The sequence below is a fragment of the Lissotriton helveticus genome, chromosome 3_1 (genome assembly GCF_964261635.1).
Source record: "Lissotriton helveticus chromosome 3_1, aLisHel1.1, whole genome shotgun sequence".
Lineage (NCBI taxonomy): Eukaryota > Metazoa > Chordata > Amphibia > Caudata > Salamandridae > Lissotriton > Lissotriton helveticus.
The window spans coordinates 938,652,704-938,675,104 of record NC_136061.1 but is presented as its reverse complement, the minus strand read 5'-3'; the positions used below and the strand labels follow the sequence as shown (position 1 = coordinate 938,675,104).

Sequence of the window (22,401 nt, the reverse complement as noted above, 5' to 3'; positions counted from 1 at the left end):
TTATTCTGCTGTGTAGTGGTTGGATCCGGAATCTTTAGTATTTTTTTTTTCGTAGCCCAGGTGGGCGTTGACGTCCCACCATTTGGTGTCCTCCTGTGACGTCGGCATGCTTCCCCCGGAAGCTCCCACCTTTGGGTGCCATCTTCAGATTCTTTTTTCCGCCGTTGGGTCTGGATCGTCAGAGCGGTTCCAGCGTTTTTGGAGAAAAGAAGACAAAGACAGAAAAACATCTAAAAGTTAGAGAATACATCTCGCAATCCAGAGCACAGAGCCGGGACGACGAAGGAGAAGAATATCTAACTTCGACGTCCAACTGAGAATGCGCATACAGGGACCCCCTGAGTGCAGGAATTGGAAAAACACCTTTTAAATGTTGCCGTAATTGCCACCACAAGTATGCGTAGAAGGACCATCGCCCGGTTTGCAATCTGTCTGCCGGTCGACCACGAGAGCAAGGATTGCAACGCCTGCTCGGCATTTACCCCGAAGACACTCAGGATAAGGGAAATAAAGGAGAGCCAACAACAACATGCAAAGCCAAGGCCAACCTCCGTCGCTCCGGGACTTTGGCCTCTCCAGTGGGGAAGAGGACAACATCGCCGAGGAAGCAGATGACTACACTGTCGTAGAGACCGATATGAAGTCGACAAAGGAGGTAAGCGAGACGTCGACACCTAAAACCCTGACAGACTCTCGAAAATCAGAGTCAAAGTCCTCGAAAGGAGCACTGGTGCTGAAACATTCAAACGCAGCTGCATCCAGGGACAAACAGCCCAGCGGATCCTTCGAAAAGGACTACCAGTCGTAGAAATCCCAAGACAAACCCAGGTCGTCTAAGCACGTCCCCGAAAAAGTGTGCTCGACGCCAAAGGAAAAGGACCCAAAGGCAACTTCGGCATCGAAGAGATCTGCCGAAACGCTTGATGCCGAATTGGCCGCCGAAATGGAGAGGTAAAAGAGAAGGCTCGAGGCCGAAATAGACCGTATCATCCAAAGAAAAAAAGAATTCAACGAACTGAGGAAAAGGTACACCATTCCGTCGAAGCCCACAACGATTTTCGAGGGGGAATTCAATGCTGAAAATTCGCCAAACTCTGGAGCCCCAGGAACTGCAGGAGGAAGAGGGCCTATACTATTATGAGGGAGAAGGCGAGGAAAACCAACCAACAAGTTTGGGGTCTGCATCCTCTGTGGCACAGGACCTGGATTGGCAGGACCTCGATGCTGAAATCACGGGAGAGGCCGTAGAAACGTATCCTTTGAAGCCTTCGCTGCCAGAGGACATTGGCATCTACACTATGGTCATAAAAAATGCGGCTGCAGCATATGGGGTGAAACTAGAGGAAGTGAAACCAAAAGCCTGCTTCCTCTTAGAGACCCTGCTCCCCACTCTAACTTGGAGTCAATTCCTCCCCATGCTCCAAAGTGTCCTGGATCAGGAAAGGGAAGTATTCAAGGAACCATCAAGCTGCAGATCTGTCACACCTAGGACAGAGAAGAAGTACAAACATTCCTCTAAGGACCCACCATACAGCCAGGGATCCGTTACGGCTGACTCCATCATTGCAGCAACCGGCAGAAAGAGGGCTAACATTCCCACAAACTCAGGGCCACCTTCAGACAAAGAAAGTAAGAGGATAGACCTCACAGGAAGGAAAATAGAGAGGAATGCAGCAGTTCACTGGCGCATTGCTAACTCTACTGCCCTACTCAACAGGCATAGGTACCATCATTGGGAGGAGGTGGAACAACTACTCAACACCTCCCTGAACAATGTCAGCAAACAGCAGCACACCTGGTGGAGGAAGGCATGAACATGGCAAACTCTTGCCTAAAATCAGCCCTAGATGTGGCAGATCCATCCAGCAGGCTCATGATGATTGGGGTAACAGAAAGGAGGCATGCCTGGCTTAGAATATCCGGTTTCAAGCCAGAGGTCCAGAATAATATTCTAAACGCACCCTTCAATGGAGAAACGCTGTTCGGAGCGCCAGTAGATGAAAAACTGACGCAGCTGAAGTAGAAAAACTGCAAGGTCCATGGGAGCGTTGCAGTGCTGAGGTATGAGAAGGGGCACCCCAGCACAGAGACCAAACAGCAGGGGGGGTGGGAAACCAGCTGGCAACGTCACACCAGACATTCCAACACACATACCTGGGTAACAACCAAGCGCAGCAGGGTCAACAGCAAAGTTGGCAGTACCAACCTAGGGGCCAGTCCTTTTGCGGGCGATTGAATGGACGAGGGCAAACAAGAAGAGGGGGCTCGCAATCCACCTCAAAGTGACTCCGCTGCACCGAACGTGCCCACCCACACAACAGCTCTAGGGGAGGGGCACGTCAAAAGAGCAAAAAAACAATTACACGTACCAAGATCAGGGATCAGCGAACATGACACACCAGTAGGAGGCAGACTAAAACACTTCTTCCAGGAGTGGAAGAAAATAACAGACCAATGGATAATGAACATCATACAGTTCAGATACTGTATAGAACTGGAAAAGAGACCACCAAACAGGAGACCAAAAAGCAAGGCAAAAGAACTCGCGCTCCTCCTACAGGAAGCACAAAAACTCCAAAAGGAGTTGATAGAAACCGGACCGTTCAAAGAAAGAAACGAGGGAGTGTACTCAAGCTACTTCCTAGTACCAAAGGTGGACGAAATGTTAAGACCCATCCTGGACCTACGATTCCTAAACCAACACAAAGACTCAAAAAATTCAAAATGACCTCCCTACAAGAGGTTATTCCTCAGATAAGGGACCGAGACTTCATGTCCACTATAGACGCCTACCTACACATTCCCATGAACAGGCAACACAAACATCTACTAAGATTTGCCATCAACAAAGCGCACTACCAGTTAACAGCCCTAGCCTTCGGACTAAAATCCGCACCAAGGGTCTTCACAAAATGCCTCCCAGCGGTAGCAGCGCACCTACGGAGGGAAGGGATTCATGTATACCCCTACCTTGACAAGTGGCTAATTAAGGCAAGTTCCTATAAACCATGCCAACTACATGCACAGTGGGTCACACAGACGCTGACAGAACTGGGATTCTCAAAACACTGGTTGATATCCTCAATGGAACCAGAACAGGTAAAGACCTTCCTGGGTGCACAGATCAACACCGTTCAGAGCAAGGTGTTGCCCAGTGACAAGTGAACACTTGCCCTGCTGAAGGAGACACGTCAATACCAGAAGGGGCATGCTTCGACAGCGAGGACAGCGAGCAAGATCATGGGGATGATGGCGTCCTGCATACACCTAGTCCCAATATGCGACTCCACATGAGACCATTCCAAGAATGGCTCCAACAACAATGGTCACAAGCTACAGGGAGTTGGGAAGATCGAGCTGTAACGCACGCAGTGCAAAAGGAGATAGCGTGGTGGAACAAAGAACATAACAAGGCAGAAACCTTTAACACCACCAAACCCAACAGTGACCATCACCACAGATGTATCCCAGAGGAGATGGGGAGCACACATGAACCAGCTCATGGTGAGAGGTATGTGGACTCCAACAGATGCGATCAGACACATCAACTACCTGGAACTAAAGACTGTGTTCCTTGCCCTAAAAGCCTTCCAGAAACAACTGATCTGAAAGAAACAGGTTAGTGTTAGATTCCTTACTTTAGAATATCCCCAGGCGTCAGTAAGGATCCGGAAAGCTTTTCATAGCAGTACACCTGCGCGTCGGTAGGCGTCTGTCGTCGTGGTCTCTGGGATGACGTCGTCTGAGTACTTAGCTGCCGCCCTCGCGCACTGACGTCAGTTCTTCTTTTTTCTGCACCAGCAAGCGCAGATCCGGGAAGAGCAGTACTCTTAGTCAATTTTTGACTAACTTTTTCGATCTCTTTTGGATCTTCTTGAGTCGATTCTCTACTCTGGTGCTGATAGGGATGCCTGGGTTCAAACCCTGCGACAACTGTAACCGCATGTCGGTTACCGACCCCCACCGTCTATGCCTTTACTGCTTCTGGGCCGACCACGATGACAAGTCGTGCCCCGGCTGCCGGGCCTTGACGTCCAAGGCTAGGCGGGAGCAGTCCCATAAGCGCCTTGAGGTCCAGCAGTTTGCCCCGTGCCGCTCGAGCTCCCGGTCCAGGAGGAGGTCGAGGGACCGGTCGCGGGGCCACAGTCCACACTGCTCGGCGAGTCGACACCACTCATCTGTCTCCAAGTCCTCAGGTAAGTCGAGGCACAAGACGTCAGAGGCGACATCCCTCTTCTGACTACATCCGCCCTCCCGCCCCTTCCCTCGTGTGACACGCCCAGGGGTTCGGGCGAGACTGCCCACGCGGCTCCGCCGGACCCGCGTCCAGCTCCACACCCGCAGGTCCCTGGGCTGCACGCGACGCCAGAGCAGATCAGCGCCTACCTCACAGCCATGAGGTTGCGCTTCCCACAGTCTGGTCCCGCCGAGGCGCCTTCGGGCCCCGTGGGTCTGTCGGGGAGCCCAAGTGGGCCGGCGGCTCCGGCCTCCGTGCCGTCGGGTGCTTCGGCCCCGGCGACTAATCCGGTCCCGACGCCGCAGGGTTCCTCAGGCTCTGTAGTAGGGGGATCTCTGTGTATAGTCATAATCTAGTTAATAGTCCCGCCCATGTGCGTGGACCCTGGAGCAATCAAAAATGATCTCTTAAGGGGGGGGGCGTGGCTTGCAGCTGTGGGGAATGGTCGCACCTTGAAGCGGCTCCTCGTCCCTCGCTGCTATACTGCGGTTTATCCTGTGCTAGTGCCTTCATACTGCCCAGGATCGGAGGACACAAGATCGCTGACCTTTTGGGCACCCCTGCTAGGCCCCTGCTACCCCCCGGGTCCTTTTAAACACCGGAGTTTGGTCCCGTGAATCGGCCCTCTCTCGGCCCAAGATGGTGGCCGCGGATTCCGGACGCTCTGCTGCAGACACCGGGGCCGCTCCTGACGCCTAGTGGCCCTAAATTCCTGTGAGCAGCCTCGTCTAGTCTTGTGGGGGAGATTCCCCATCAATACCACCTAGCCATGCCTTGCTGCCCCCCTCCCGGGTGACGAGCGGCATAACTAACAACGGGCCCTCCCAGCCGCCCGCGTCTACATCCACGCGAGTCCCCGGCTTTGGGCCTACTGCCGGAGACCGCTCTACAGCTGCCGGTAGCACTCAGTTCCCCCCTGCTCTGCGGCACAGCGGACGGACGTGCTGCCCCACCAGACGAACCACCTCCCCCTGCCTGATCTCGTGGCTGAAACGGCAGGGAGGATTTCCGAGCCTCTCATGAGCCATGCTGGATGAGTGACCACACATCGCCGAGTCGCTTGTTCGCACGGTGCCAGGTTGTTATTGTAAGGTCGACCGTCGTCGTCGCATATCCAGGCCTGGATGGATTCGTTTCTTACCTGTAACTCCAGTTCTGTAGTAGGGGTATCTCTGTTATAGTCATAATCTAGTGAATAGTGCAGCCCATGTGCGTGGACCCCGGAGCAATCAGAAATAATCTCTTAGGCGGTCTTCAGTGCAGTCCTGCATAGACACTTAAGAGAAAATTCAAGACCATAATGCAGCCTATACCTACAAGGCTACACTGTCCAGTACTTCAACTAGAAATGCAAAGGATATTCCACCAACATCACTTTTAACACAGTCTGTTAAGTTTCACCCATAGAGAAACTTCCCCTTCACAAAATCCTTGGAATGATAGAGATGAAGGGATGGACAGACAAGCCAACATAGGCTGCCATTATATGTCTGGAAAAGGGATACCGTGCCTTTAAGGAACTCTCCAGAGACCCTCTGTATCCCATGATGCACAGCAAACTCCTTTCAGTTCTTTTTGAAGGTGTACAAAGCAAGGCCTGTAGCATACATTACAGAACCATTTTCTCTACCGGGGAGGAGGGCGGGCGCTTATGACTATAACAGAGATACCCCTACTACAGAACTGGAGTTACAGGTAAGTGTAGGAGAGTGGGGTCTGCAATCCCATGGCCACCCCAGATTTTTGCTTTTTGCTTCACTGATTTACGACTTTCCCTGGCTGTGGGCCTGCTAATCAGACCCACAGCCTAGCTGTTCTCTCTCTAAATTGACAACCATGTACCTTAGGTGCATTTACCAATTGGTACTGGGCCACCTTCTCAGTCCCTGTACAGAATACTGTGAGAAGTTGGCCTGATATGCAGTGTTCACTATTCTAGTGATCACTATGTATCAGTCCAAACAACCCTTATTGATGATTGGTTGTAAGTCAACCTTATAGACCAGCTATCCTAGTAGCATGGATACGAGCAGTCTAAGGCTAAGACTCTAGAGGGCGTGTTAAGCCAGCTGTTTTACCATCACATTACCCCTTGAACACCAAGTGAAAGGACACCACACAAGTTGTTATCAAAAATAAAGTATATTTATTTATAACCGGACTACCCTGGCTCTTTATGAGACAGGGAGCTAAGCACACAACAAAACTCTTAAAGAAACACTGAAAGTCGCACAATTTACACAGGTGCCCGAGGGGCACGAAAAACCATATACTATGAAAATGGAATGCGAAATTACTAGCAGGTAAGTAATACTTTTCTAGACTTTAGAATCGCTAGGCCTACAATACTAAACACTTAGGTTAGGAGCAGGAGGCCTGTGGACGTCGTGTGCAGAGTGGGAACTCTCACGCGTAAGGCGGGAAAAAGTCTATGGATGCTAGCAATTGACAAAGTTACTGTTCTCGGGCGAACCCGACTAGGTGGGTCGAAAACGGGAGTGGATCCGAACACTTAGAGTGTTGGACTATGCTGGAGCACCGGAGTACTCAGTTTACCTAGCCCAGGGGCTGCGGCTGCATAGGGTTGAAGTTGCGTCGGAAACCCTCGTTGAAGAACCAGGAGCCTGAAGAAAGAAGTTGCTGGCAGGCGGCCAGTGAAGAAAGTTCGTGGAGATCCAAGCCTGGATCAGGGAAGAAGAAAACCTGCAAGCAGAGGGGACCAAGTTCTGAATCACTGGCCAGTGATTTAGGTGGGCACCAGGATGGCACCGGACGAAGTCACCTCAGCCAGGTGAGTGGGCGCTGCTGGGCTCTGCAGTCTCTCGGACCAGGAGGCGTTGTCGGCGACCAGGATGGAGGTGCGAGCTGTCCCACGTAGGTACTTGCTGTCGCTGGACCCAGGATTGGGGCAACAAGTCTTGGCAAATGCAAGGCCCACGCGGTGGACCTAAAATGGCGTCTTGAGTGGACCAGGAGGGTCCAGGGTGCTTCTCTGAAGAAGGGAAGCAAGGGCCAGTCTGGAGCAACCAGACCTGCAGTCTTTGTCGTCGTGGAGCGTCGTAAAAGGGCCACTAGCCAACGGGCAAGTGACCGGGACAACGCGGTGAGCAGCAAAGAGCAGAAGGGCCCCACGCAGATCTCGTGGATGCAGGGGGGCTGAACTTCGGTGCTGGAGCTGCTCAGGGTCGGGGCTTCTCTCACCCCAAAGCACTCGGTCGAGGGTCACTCGGTGGTCGTGCTGGACAAGCGTCGTGCAGTTCTGAAGATGGCCGGTCCCTCGAGGTCTCGTCGCACCCACGGATCACAGCTGGGCTGATGATGTAGGTTGAGGTCAGAGGTGCCAGGGAAGCCGGTTCTCGTCGTGCTGGAGCAGTCTTGATCCGAAGGAGAGACTGGCAACAAACCGCGATGCTTGGTTGGTGCCTGCTGCTGCAGGGTGACTACTCCTTAGTCACAAGGGAGAAAATCTTGAGAAGAGTCTTGAGTTCTTCGTGTAGAAGGTCGGTTCAGGATTCAAAGATTGATCTAATTTGGAAGGGGGCCTGCTCCTACCTTTATCCTGAAAAAGGGGGCTGGCACGCGACTAAGTCCTGCCCTATGGGTGGGACCAGGAGGGGGGTGGTTACACCCCTCTCCTTTGGCGGGCTTTCCCCAGCTCAGGGTCTGGTGTGCCCCTGGAACTGGTTCAAGCCGGCCTATGCACAGTGAGCACCGGGGTGCCACTTGCAGTCACCTTCCTCTAAAGCCCTGCCTACCTAGAATACACCAAACCCTGTCTGGGACGGTGCCTGCACCGCCCCTGGCAGGAAACCCTTTGTCCTTGCCTCCTGCTCTGGGAGGACTCCCAGCAGCAGGAGGGCAGACTTGTGTCTCGGTGGCAGCATCCATTTTGTGGATGCTAAGGCTCTGTCTGACTTTAACCGGGGTTACAGGTTACCAACATGTCGTGTCCCTCTAGAAGGGTGGAATGCTAACCCCGTCGCCAGAATTGGCGAGGGGTTAGTATTCCAATTCGTATGACACCTTACTCGACATGTTTTGATAAAGCGATACCAGAGTTGGCATATAACCGCGAGGATTATAATGCACTTAAGAGTATATGGTATGCGATATCATGAAAACGGCTAAGGGATAGATCCCGAAAGCCGCAGACAGGCTCAGCTCATGCCAGAGCACCATCTCACACGATTCCAAGCACTCTGCCTTCAGGATTGTCAAGGCCTGCCATAGGAGTGACTGATAGGAGATCTGTGTGTCCATTTTAAGTTTAGATATAGGTATACTATATCTAAAGCAAAGGGTGAGTACACCACTTTGCCCCAGCTGTCAAGCAGCCAGTTGTGTCTGTTTGGTTAGTCAGCCCAGGGGTGGCATAATACATGCTGCAGCCCCTGGGAGACTTCTGGGTGCACCTCTGGGTACAGGGACTCAGAGAGGGCCCAGTGCCAATTCAGTACCTGGGTACAATTTGGAATAGAGAGAACAGCTAGGCTGTGGGTCTGATTAGCAGGCCCACAGCCAGGGAAGACGTAAACCAGTGAAGCAAAAAGCAAAAAATCTGGGTGATCATAGGATTGCAGACCCTACTCTCCTACAAATACCTTAGGTATCCAGGGCATAGGTGTACCCAGGGCCTACCAGGGGCTGAAGCATGTATTATGCCACCCCTGGCTGGCCAACTAAACAGACACAACTGGCTGCACGACAGCTGGGGCAAGGTGGTGTAATCACCCTTTGCTTTAGATATAGTTCCCTGTATCTAAACCTAAAATGGACACATATATTCCTATCAGTCACTCCTATGGAAGGCCTTAACAGTCCTGAAGGCAGAGTGCTTGGAATTATGGGAGATGGTGCTCTGGCATGAGCTGAGCCCGTTTGCAGCTTGCGGAACCAAGTCCTAATAGCTGTTCCATGATAACGCTATACCATATACTCTTAAGTGCATTATAATCCTCGCAGTTAATGCTATGCCAAAGTTAGCATTTATCAAAACATGTCGAGTAAGGTGTCATACGAATTGGAATACTAACCCCTCGCCAATTCTGGCGACGGGGTTAGCATTCCACCCTTCTAGAGGGACACGACATGTATGTAACTGTGAACCCCGGTTAAAGTCAGACACAGCCTCAGCTCCACAAAATGGATGCTGCCACCGAGACACAAGTCTGCCCTCCTGCTGCTGGGAGTCCTTCCAGCAACGGAGGCCTGGACAAAGGGTTTCCTGTCGGGGGCGTTGCTAGCACCATCCCAGACAGGATTTTGTGTATCCCAGGTAGGCAGGGCTGAAAGGAAGGTGACTGCAAGTGGCACCCCGGTGCTCACTGTGCATATGCCGGCTCAAACCAGTTCCAGGGGCACCTCAGCCCCTGAGCTGGGGAGAGACTGGACAAAGGAGAGGGGTGTAACCACTCCCCTCCTGGTCCCACCCATGGGCAGGACCTAGTCGGGTGCCAGCCCCTTTTTTTTGGATAAAGGTAGGAGCAGGCCCCCTTCCCAAATTAGATCATCTTGAAACTTGAACTACTTTCCACGAAAGGAACTCTTGTCATCTCTGAAGACTCTCCCTTGTGGCTAAAGAGTAGCCACCCTGCACCAGCAGGCACCATCGAAGCGCTTGCGGTTTGCTGCACGTCCATCCTCCGGATCAAGACTGCCCAGCTCGACGAGACCCGGATTCCCTGCCATCTCTGACCTCTACCTGCATCATCAGCCCAGATGAGATTCGTGGGTGTGACGAGACCCGTGGGACCGGCCATCTTCAAGACCTGCACGATGCTTCACCAGCACGACCCCCCGAGAGACCCTCGAGTAAGTGCACTAGGGTTTGAGAAGCCCCAACCCTAAGCAGCTTCAGCACCGAAGTCCAGCCCCCCAGCATCCACGAGGTCTGCGTGGGGCCCTTCTGCTTCCTTGCTGCTTGCCACGTTGTCCGGTTACTTGCCCGTTGGCTAGTGGCCCTTTTGACGACGTACCACGAGGTTTTCACCGCTGGTCTAGGTCCCCTAGACTGGCCCTTGCTCCTTGTCCAACAAGAAGTATCCTGGACCCTCCTTGTCCACTCCAGACGCCATTTTTACTCCACCGCGTGGGCTTGCCTTTGCCAAGGTTTGTTGCTCCAATCTTGGATCCAGCATCGCCGACAGCAGACACCCTCGTGGGACAGCTCGCACCTCCAGCCTGGACGCCGACAACGCCTCCTGGCCCGTGTGACTGCAGAGTCCAGCGTCGCCCACTCACCTGGTCGAGGTGACTTCATCTGGTGCCATCCTGGTGCCCACACAATCACTGGCTAGTGATTAAGAACTGAGTCCCCTCCGCTTTCAGGTCGTCTCCTTCACTGATCCAGCCTTGGATCACACCGAACTTCTTCACTGGTCGCCTGCCAGCAACATCTTCTTTCAGGCTCCATAGACTACAACGAGGATTCCCGACGTCATTTGAACCCTATGCAGCCGCAGCCCCTGGGCTAGGTAACTCGAGCATTTCGGTGCCCCAGCACTAGTTCACTATCCTAGTGTCCAGATCCTCTTTCGTTTTTAGTCTACCTAGTCGGATTCGTCCGGAAACAGTAACTTTAAGAACTGCTAGAATCCATAGACTTTGTCCCGCATCCCGCGTAAGAGTTCCCACTCTGCACCCGGGTTCCCTAGGCCTCCTGCTCCTAACCTGAGGGTTCAGTAAGGTAGTCCTAGCGGTCCTGAAACCTCTGGATCGTGTTACTTACCTGCTAGTATTTCGCATTCCACTTTTAGAGTATATGGTTTTTCCTGCCCCTCGGGCATTTGTGTAAATTGTGCAACTTGTAGTATTTTCGTAAGAGTTTTGTATTGTGCTTAGCTCCCTGACTCATAAAGAGTTCAGGGTAGACTTGTTATTAATAAATATCCTTTATTTTTATAACAACTTGTGTGGTGTCCTTTCACTTGGTGTTCAAGGGGTATATGTGATGGTTAAACAGCTGGCTTAACACGCCCTCTAGAGTTTAGCCTCAAGACTGCTCTAGTCCACGCTACTAGGATAGCTGGTCTAATAAGGTTGACTTACAACCAATCATCAATAAGGGTTGTTTGGAATGATACAGAGTGATCACTAGAATAGTGAGCACTACATATCAGGCCAACTTCTCACATTGGTGGCAGCGGTGGGATTTGAGCTTGCTGTTGTTTTACCACACACGTATCCTAAGAATATCATTTGAAAGATCACAAGTACCAAGGTACATATAACTTAACTTAGAATACTCTGAGTTCTACTGAACCAGCTGTTGTAGTGTAACAGGGCTTAGCACACCCTGACTACAACTCTTAGCAAGGGATCAGTAGGTAAACCCATAGTGTAGGTAGGTGCATCACTTACACCACACTAGAAGCATGTCTACCCATGGAGAGTCCTCAGAGACTCCCCTAGTGGTCGGTGACCCTCCACAGGTCCTTTCCAGATATGCAGCTCTCAGTTTCCAGGAGATGAGACAATTGTGTACCTCCAGGAAATTGAAACAGGGTTCTAACCCTACCACTCCTTTCCTGCTAGGTCTCTTAGAGACTTATGATGCTAGAAAGGCTTCTCATACAGATGAGAGCATGCCCCCCTTAGAAGGTGCCCTTGGTGATCCAGATCTCCATGACACAGTAGATGTAGAGGAGGAAGATGTGGAAGTCTCTGGGGATGAGGCAGACAAATGTCCTGAGCTAGTCAGCAGACTTACTAGGGCCAACTTAGACCTACATAGGGAAGGATCTGGGGGACCCCCAGTACTGACCCTAAGCAGGCCTAACTTTGGAGTTCGAAGAGATAGGTCTCATTCTAGGGACTCCAATAGATCTGTGCACTCTCATGCCTCTTCCCAGAGGAGAATGATTTCTCCCCAGAGGAGATTGACTTCCCCTCAGAGAAGAGAACATGAAGCAAGGATGAAACAGGCTAATCTGAGGATCCAGAGGGAAGAACTTGCCCTTGCCAAGGAGAAGCTTGCCTTTGCTAGAGAGCAACAGTTAAGTGGGGCAGTCCCCACTGGTGGCAGCATTATCCCTAAGGATAAAGACAGGAGTTTTGATACTAGACACCTGAGTAAAATAGTGCCCCCCTTTAAACAAGGGGATGACATCCACAAATGGATGACTGCTTTGGAGAGGGCCTGCACTGTCCAGTGCATCCCCCAGAGTCAGTGGGCAGCTATGTTGTGGCTCTCCTTTGAAGGCAAAGGTAGAGATAAGCTCCTCACTACTAGAGCTGAGGATGCTAACAATTACCAAGTCCTGAAGAACACACTGATTGATGGGTTTGGCTTAACAACTGAACAGTACAGGTTGCTGTTCAGAGACACCCAGAAAATTCAGTCTCAGGATTGGACTGACTTTGTTGATTGTGCCACTAAGGCTTTTGAAGGCTGGTTACTGGGAAGTAAAGTTACTGATTACACCGGATTGTATAATCTGATTATGAGAGAACAAATCTTAAATAATTGTCAAAATCAGTTGTTGCATCAGCACCTTATTGACTCAGATCTGACCTCTCCCCAAGAATTGGGAAAGAAGGCAGACAGATGGGTCAGGACAAGGGTCAAGCAGCAGAACCAGAACCAGGGTGGTGGCCAGAAGAAAGCAGATCCCAAGGGTAATGAGAATAAACAAAATGACCAGAAGTATTCAACAGGGCCCCAACAATCTAAAGAGGGTGGGTACCAGAATTCCCAAAAGAAGAATAATGGTCAGAAGAAACCATGGTGCCAGTACTGTAAAAGTAATACTCACTGGTTTAGTGAGTGCACCAAGAAAGGCCCAACTCCTACCACTACTGCCCCTAAGGCTCCTGCACCCCCTAGTACAGTTAGTAGTGGTAGTAATCCTCCTAAGGCTATAGTGGGGTTAACTGAGGCGGGCTCTGACTTAGTCAGAACACCTACTCAGGCTGTTCTTGTTTGTACTGGGGACATGAATATTACACCTACAATAAGTCCCAGTACTCTGGGCAAGTACAGGCAGACGCCTTTGATTAATGGAAAAATGGCTCAGGCATACAGGGACACTTGTGCCAGTGTCACCATGGTGACACCAAACTTTGTGGACCCTGACCAGGTAATACTGGGATCAGACTACCTGGTGACCAATGCTAGCAATGCCACTACCTCCCATAGTATGGCACTTGTTAATTTCTCCTGGGGAGGGGTAAATGGCCTCAAAAGGGTTGCTGTTAGTTCAGACCTCCCTGTGGACTGTCTTTTGGGCAATAATTTGGAATCCTCCTTCTGGTCAGATGTGGAGTATAGGACTCATGTGGAAATGTTAGGTTTGTCAGCACATGTCCTCGCTGTGACTAGGTCACAGGCCAAGAAATGCCCAGCTGAACTAGTGCTGGATCCTGGAACAATGGACCAGACACTACCCAAGAGAAAGAGCAGTAGGGGTAAGGTTGACCCTTCCCCCCTGCCTCAGGTGGAGGATCAGCTCTCTCAGGAGACTGACCCCAAGACCCCAGAAGGAACTGTCCTAGAAGAGCTTGAGCCTGAACAGGTTGAGTTTCTTGGGACAGGGGGCCCTTCCAGGGCAGACTTGAGGCAGGCACAGTTAGACTGTTCCTCTCTTGAACCCCTCAGACAGCAGGCTGCTGCTGAGGCTGCAGGGAATGCCACAGGTGCACATAAAGTGTACTGGGACGATGGACTCCTTTACTCTGAGGCAAGAGACCCCAAACCTGGTGCTACCAGGAGGCTGGTCTTCCCCTTGTCTCTGAGAGGTTTCCTTCTCACCTTGGCCCATGAAATTGCCCTTGCAGGTCACTTAGGCCAGAACAAGACTTGGGACAGGCTTGCCCCACACTTTCACTGGCCTCATATGTCTGAGGACACTAAGAACTTTTGTCGTTCATGTATCACCTGCCAAGCCAGTGGCAAATCAGGTGGCACAACAAAGGCCCCCCTTATACCACTACCTGTGGTGGGGGTTCCCTTTGAAAGGGTGGGGATTGACATTGTTGGACCAATGGACCCCCCAACAGCATCTGGGCACAGGTTTATACTGGTGGTAGTGGATCATGCCACCAGGTATCCAGAAGCTATTCCCCTTAGAACCACTACAGCTCCTGTTGTGGCAAGGGCCCTGGTTGGAGTTTTCTCCAGAGTGGGGTTCCCTAAGGAGGTGATCTCTGACAGAGCTGCAAACTTCATGTCAGGATACTTGACTGCTATGTGGAAGGAATGTGGTGTAATTCACCACACCCTATCACCCACAATGCAATGGGCTTGTTGAAAGACTCAACAAGACCCTCAAAGGGATGATAAAAGGGTTACCTGAAAAGCTTAGGCGAAGATTGTGTGAGAAGTTGGCCTGATATGCAGTGCTCACTATTCTAGTGATCACTATGTATCAGTCCAAACAACCCTTATTGATGATTGGTTGTAAGTCAACCTTATAGACCAGCTATCCTAGTAGCATGGATACGAGCAGTCTAAGGCTAAGACTCTAGAGGGCGTGTTAAGCCAGCAGTTTTACCATCACATTACCCCTTGAACACCCAGTGAAAGGACACCACACAAGTTGTTATCAAAAAATAAAGTATATTTATTTATAACAGGACTACCCTGGCTCTTTATGAGACAGGGAGCTAAGCACACAACAAAACTCTTAAAGAAACACTGAAAGTCGCACAATTTACACAGATGCCCGAGGGGCACGAAAAACCATATACTATGAAAATGGAATGCGAAATTACTAGCAGGTAAGTAATACTTTTCTAGACTTTAGAATCGCTAGGCCTACAATACTAAACACTGAGGTTAGGAGCAGGAGGCCTGTGGACGTAGTGTGCAGAGTGGGAACTCTCACGCGTAAGGCGGGAAAAAGTCTATGGATGCTAGCAATTGCAAAGTTACTGTTCTCGGGCGAACCCGACTAGGTGGGTCGAAAACGGGAGTGGATCCGAACACTTAGGGTGTTGGACTATGCTGGAGCACCGGAGTACTCAGTTTACCTAGCCCAGGGGCTGCGGCTGCATAGGGTTGAAGTTGCGTCGGAAGCCCTCGTTGAAGAACCGGGAGCCTGAAGAAAGAAGTTGCTGGCAGGCGGCCAGTGAAGAAAGTTCGTGGAGATCCAAGCCTGGATCAGGGAAGAAGAAACCTGTAAGCAGAGGGGACCAAGTTCTGAATCACTAGCCAGTGATTTGAGTGGGCACCAGGATGGCACCGGACGAAGTCACCTCAGCCAGGTGAGTGGGCGCTGCTGGGCTCTGCAGTCTCTCGGACCAGGAGGCGTTGTCGGCGACCAGGATGGAGGTGCGAGCTGTCCCACGTAGGTACTTGCTGTCGACGTCGCTGGACCCAGGATTGAGGCAACAAGTCTTGGCAAATGCAAGGCCCACGCGGTGGACCTAAAATGGCGTCTTGAGTGGACCAGGAGGGTCCAGGGTGCTTCTCTGAAGAAGGGAAGCAAGGGCCAGTCTGGAGCAACCAGACCAGCAGTCTTTGTCGTCGTGGAGCGTCGTAAAAGGGCCACTAGCCCACGGGCAAGTGACCGGGAAAACGCGGTGAGCAGCAAAGAGCAGGAGGGCCCCACGCAGATCTCGTGGATGCAGGGGGGCTGAACTTCGGTGCTGGAGCTGCTCAGGGTCGGGGCTTCTCTCACCCCAAAGCACTCGGTCGAGGGTCACTCGGTGGTCGTGCTGGACAAGCGTCGTGCAGTTCTGAAGATGGCCGGTCCCTCGAGGTCTCGTCGCACCCACGGATCACAGCTGGGCTGATGTAGGTTGAGGTCAGAGGTGCCAGGGAAGCCGGTTCTCGTCGTGCTGGAGCAGTCTTGATCCGAAGGAGAGACTGGCAACAAACCGCGATGCTTGGTTGGTGCCTGCTGCTGCAGGGTGACTACTCCTTAGTCACAAGGGAGAAAATCTTGAGAAGAGTCTTGAGTTCTTCGTGTAGAAGGTCGGTTCAGGATTCAAAGATTGATCTAATTTGGGAAGGGGGCCTGCTCCTACCTTTATCCTGAAAAAGGGGGCTGGCACGCGACTAAGTCCTGCCCTATGGGTGGGACCAGGAGGGGGGGTGGTTACACCCCTCTCCTTTGGCGGGCTTTCCTCAGCTCTGGTGTGCCCCTGGAACTGGTTCAAGCCGGCCTATGCACAGTGAGCACCGGGGTGCCACTTGCAGTCACCTTCCTCTAAAGCCCTGCCTACCTAGAATACACAAAATCCTGTCTGGGACGTTGCTGGCACCGCCCCTGGCAGGAAACCCTTTGTCCTTGCCTCCTGCTCTGGGAGGACTCCCAGCAGCAGGAAGGCAGACTTGTGTCTCGGCGGCAGCATCCATTTTGTGGAGCTGAGGCTGTGTCTGACTTTAACCGGGGTTAGGGGTTACATACATGTCGTGTCCCTCTAGAAGGGTGGAATGCTAACCCCGTCGCCAGAATTGGCGAGGGGTTAGTATTCCAATTCGTATGACACCTAACTCGACATGTTTTGATAAAGCGATACCAGAGTTGGCATATAACCGCGAGGATTATAATGCACTTAAGAGTATATGGTATGCGATATCATGGAAACGGCTAAGGGATAGATCCCGAAAGCCGCAGACAGGCTCAGCTCATGCCAGAGCACCATCTCACACGATTCCAAGCACTCTGCCTTCAGGATTGTTAAGGCCTGCCATAGGAGTGACTGATAGGAGATCTGTGTGTCCATTTTAGGGTTAGATATAGGTGTACTATATCTAAAGCAAAGGGTGAGTACACCACCTTGCCCCAGCTGTCGTGCAGCCAGTTGTGTCAGTTTAGTTAGTCAGTCCAGGGGTGGCACAATACATGCTTCAGCCCCTGGGAGACTTCTGGGTGCACCTCAGCCCTGAGTACAGGGACTTGGAGAGGGCCCAGTGCCAATTCAGTACCTGAGTACAATTTGAATAGAGAGAACAGCTAGGCTGTGGGTCTGATTAGCAGGCCCACAGCCAGGGAAAGTCGTAAACCAGTGCAGCAAAAAGCAAAAATCTGGGTGATCATAGGATTGCAGACCCTACTCTCCTACAGACGCCAACTCCGGTAAACTTTCGATTTACAAACGAAAGATCACACCAGCACAGCCTATGGAGTTCTACACAATTCCTTTAAAGAAGAAGGATTCCACGGATTCACCCGTTCTTGTTGAGCTAATAGCTCCACGTGGACAGGACACTGCTCCAATCTCGCCCACTTACTCAGATATGGAGGCTGGGGAAGGTGACTATGATGAGTACAACTACCCTGCCGACACTGATCCTGAAGATCAACATGACACATGGGCAGATGCTGCGGACCCAGGGGATCCACAAACTGCCCCAGACACTCGAGTGTATAATGTCAAAACATCACCTACTGAGGACTCAGCAGCATTTAACGCGCCTATTGAGAGGGCAGCCAAAAATCATGACGTCCAGCTCCATGCTGACCCTATTGAGGTGAATTTTTTGTTTAACACCTTTTCCACCTCTGAAAAGACCGTAAAGACTTTGCCAATGCTGAAGGGTGTCTTGAAGCATGCTGCAGACATTTTTAAAGAACCCACACGAGCCAGGGTTATAAACCCCAGAATTGAGAAGTACAAGCTGGCGCATGGGGACCCTACCTACATCAAGGGACAGTTGCCGTTGGACTCTCTAGGTGTTTCCAATGCCCGGAAGAGGGCAAACTCACAAACTACTGGTGATGCTCCTCCCCCTCATAAGGAATCTAAGGTGCTAGAAGCATCAGGGTATAGGGTGGCGGCTCAAGCGGCCAATATCTGGCGCATTTCAAACACTCGGGCACTCTTGGCCAGATATGACAGGGCACATTACGATACACTTGAGACCCTGTTGCAACACTTGCCAGATGAATATAAGGAGGCAGCAGAGATGCTCATACAAGAAGGGAAACTCATCTCAAATGCTTCCATTAAGTGTGCACTGGACGCAGCAGACACCGTGGCCAGGGCCATTGACAGCAATGTAATGTTACGACGACGGGCCTGGCTCAGGATCTCCGGGTTCAAGCCGGAGATACAGACCACCATCCTAAATCAGCCTGTAAACCCTGATCACTTATTTGGACCCGAGGTGGACACCACCCTGGAAAAAATAAAAAAGGACACTGAGATTGCAAAGTCTATGGGGGCTCTCCAGTCCCAGCAGTTCAGGGGTGGTTCTTTTCGTCGCACAGGCAATAGAGGTGTTTCCAGAGGCCAGCTGTCCCAGCAAACACAGTACAATAAAGGTGGAGCGCAAACCACGTACAACAGAGTAGAGGGGGCTATCGCGGAAACAGCGCAAAAGGCAGAGGTCGTGGAAACAACAGCTCCCGACCCTCAGCCGCCAACAAACATTGACGCCTTGTCACTGCCCCCCGACCATACAACACCAGTCTGGGGGAGACTCCAGCAGTTCCTGCCAGTCTGGAAGTCCATCACCACAGACAGGTGGGTCAGAAAGCTTATCCAGTACGATTATTGTATGGAGTTAACATCCACTCCACCCAACATACCCCCAAAACACTGTCCTATGTCCGCAGAGCATTTGCACTTATTGCAGCAAGAGGTACTCGTCATGCTGCAAAAACGGGCAATCGAGCTCGTACCAGTGGAACAAAGAGGCACAGGAGTGTACTCCCTGTACTTCTTGATCCCAAAGAAAGACGGTTCCCTCAGACCCATACTGGACCTCAGACCCCTAAACCAGTACATTCTATCAGAACACTTTCATATGCTCACACTGCAGCAGGTTCTTCCGTTGCTCAATCAGGGGGATTTCCTCGCAACATTAGATCTAAAGGATGCATATTTTCACATTCCACCCCATCCGTCACACAGAAAATACCTCAGATTCACCATTCAGAATCTGCATTACCAATTCAAAGTCTTCCCTTTCGGAGTGACTACAGCTTCCAGGGTGTTCACAAAGTGCCTGGCGACAGTGGCTGCACACCTCAGGAGACAAAACGTTCACGTCTACCCTTATCTGGACGACTGGCTTGTCCATGCAAAGTCGGCCCAGCAGTGCGCCGCCCACATGTTCCACACCATTCACCTTCACGATCTGGGATTCTCAATCAATTACCCAAAATCACACCTTCAGCCCGCCCATGTACGGGACTATCTGTGCGCAACAATAAACACTCTGGCAGCCACAGCACAGCCAAATTCAGTGAGGATCAACCGCATTCAATTGCTGATACAGAAATTCAGACCACAACACTCGCTTCCAGCACGAGTGTTCATGCAGTTGATAGGCATGATGGGCTCCTGCATCTTCATAGTCCCGCATGCGAGACTACATATGCGTCCGCTTCAGGAGTGCTTAGCACATCAGTGGACTCGGGCTCACGGACAGTTGAAAGACCTAGTGTTGGTGACTGGTCGTGCATACAACTCTCTGCATTGGTGGAATCCACACAACCTTTGCAAGGGACAACCGTTCCAGGAGCCTGTGCCACAAATCATCCTAACAACGGACGCATCTCTCCAGGGATGGGGAGCTCGTGTACTCAACTACACAGTGCAGGGACTATGGACAACGCAGCAAAAGAAGATGCACATCAACCTCCTAGAGCTGATGGCAATCTTCATGGCAATGAAGGCATTCAAAGTACATCTGTGCAACAAGGTCGTGTTGATCCGGACGGACAACATGACAGGCATGTACTACATTCAAAAGCAGGGAGGAACACACTCTCCACAGTTGTCTCATCTGGCTCAGAGCATGTGGAAGTGGGTAATTCAAAGGAACATATTCCTCATGGCGGAACACCTCCCAGCCAGGGACAATCAGATGGCGGATCTGCTCAGCAGGTACAGCCACCAAATGCACGAGTGGGAGATACATCCATCAGTACTCCACCCGTACTTCCAGCAGTGGGGTCATCCAGAGATGGACCTGTTCGCCACGAGGGAAAACGCCAAATGCCAAAGCTTTGCCGCCAGGGTCCCACACCCACAGTCGCAGGGCAATGCGATATGGATGAACTGGTCAGGCAGATTTGCGTACGCTTTTCCCCCAGCCCCTCTAATACCGCTGGTGGCACGCAAGCTGAAGCAACACTCAATGACGCTCATCCTGGTTGCTCCAACGTGGGCACGCCAACCATGGTACACCACGTTTCTAGAACTTTCCGTGGTACCGCATCAAAGGCTGCACCTCACACCCAGACTTTTGACGCAGAGCCATGGCGACATTCAGCACCCAGATCCGCAACAGCTCAACCTGGCGATCTGGCTCCTGAGGTCTTAGAATTTGGCTACCTCAACTTGCCTCCGGACTGCATGGATATCATACGAGAGGCAAGAAAGCCCACCACCAGAGCATGCTATGCGGCAAAATGGAAGCGTTTTGTCATTTATTGCGTAGACCACAGCATAGACCCGCTTGACGCGTCTACGCACAACATCATTTGTTATCTGTTACATCTTTACAAATGCAATCTAGCTTATGCTTCCATTCGGATACATTTATCCGCCATAGTGGCTTATCTCCAAAACAGGCAGCATCTCTCACTTTTCAGAGTGCCTGCCATTAAAGCCTTTCTGGAAGGACTCCAACGAGTCATTCCTCCCAGGACCCCACCAGCTCCTGAATGGAACCTTAACGTGGTCCTCACGCGACTAATGGGTCCACCTTTTGAGCCTCTACATTCATGCGAGATTCAGTTCTTAACATGGAAAGTGGCTTTCCTGATAGCCATTACGTCACTGCGACTCGTTAGTGAGCTACAGGCACTAACTGTACAAGAGCCATTCATACAAATTCACTCCAACCGGGTGGTGCTGCGCACTAACCCTAAATTTCTTCCAAAGGTGGTTTCACAGTTCCATATCAATCAGACTATTGAACTGCCTGTGTTCTTCCAAAATCCTGAGACGGTGGCGGAGAGAATGCTCCACACTCTTGACGTCAAAAGGGCTTTAATGTATTACATTGATAGGACCAAAGACTTTAGGAAGACGAAACAACTCTTTGTTGCCTTTTACGCACAACATAAAGGCAACCCCATTTCCAAAGCAGGTATAGCCAGGTGGATCGTTAAGTGTATTCAGATTTGCTACCAAAAAGCTAAGCGCACTTTAACAATCCCCCCCAAGAGCCCACTCCACCCGCAAGTTGGGCCTCCATGGCTTTCCTTGGAAATATCCCTTTAGAGGACATTTGTAGAGCAGCCACATGGTCTACCCCACACACATTTACAAAACACTACTGTGTAGATGTGCACTCCAAACAGCAGGCAGCTGTAGGGCAGGCTTTTCTAAACACTTTTTCAGACTGCTGCAGCTGGCACAGGCGGCCGCCGCTAATGGAGGGACTGCTATATATTCTATGCTATAGATATGAATTCAGCAGCCAACATGCCTCGAACTGAATATGCTACTTACCAGTATGCATCTATTGTTGGCATGTAGGGCTGCTGACATTCATATCGCCCGCCCTCCTCCCCGGCGCCTGTAGCGGCTGCAGCACTTACACTTACTCTTAGCATGGTCATCGCTCGCACTGTTACACTCCATCTTCGCCACAATGGCTAAAAACAATCTGGGGATGGAGTCGATGCCCATGCGCACTGTAGTCCAGGGGAGGAGCCACCTATCTCGTGATACTTCGAAGACTCTTCCAGGACAACAATGTGCAATCATCCGGACCCAACACTAGGCGGCGATCTATGCTATAGATATGAATGTCTGCAGCCCTACATGCCAAGAACAGATGCATACTGGTAAGTAGCATATTCAGTTCGGCCTAAGGCTGCTCGACTATACTATGGAGCACTTTGGGATTGCACAGAAAGCCCCTGTCCACTCGAAAGGAACTCCTAGACTATACAAGGTATATCAAAGTATTGATAGATCACCTAAAGAGCCAGCTTTCTATATCTGTTCACCAGACTTTGAGAAGAAAGCGTTCGGTTGAATTTGCCTGGTCCCTGAATCCGGCGTGTACCCAAAAGTGGCCACCTTGAACTTGTCACCTTGCCCCTTTCTGGCATAACCAGATACCCACATTTATCACTTTCTGCTTCATGGTCCTATTTTTTACATAAACCTTAAAACTCCGCTTCTATTGATTTGAATTGCCATTCTTGCCTTACTGTATTTATTACATTTTACTCATTTTTTTCTTCTTCTAAATTGGTGTGGGATGTCTTTTGTATTAACTTTTACTGTTTCTGTGCTGCCTAACTACTTTA

General features: G+C 51.0%; 1 protein-coding gene across 3 annotated transcripts in view; it reads left to right on the top strand.

The window, feature by feature from the left end:
- Positions 1-22,401, top strand: part of INCENP (inner centromere protein) — a 289,237-nt gene that overhangs the window by 91,402 nt on the left and 175,434 nt on the right. The gene's annotated exons all lie outside the window — the stretch shown is intronic.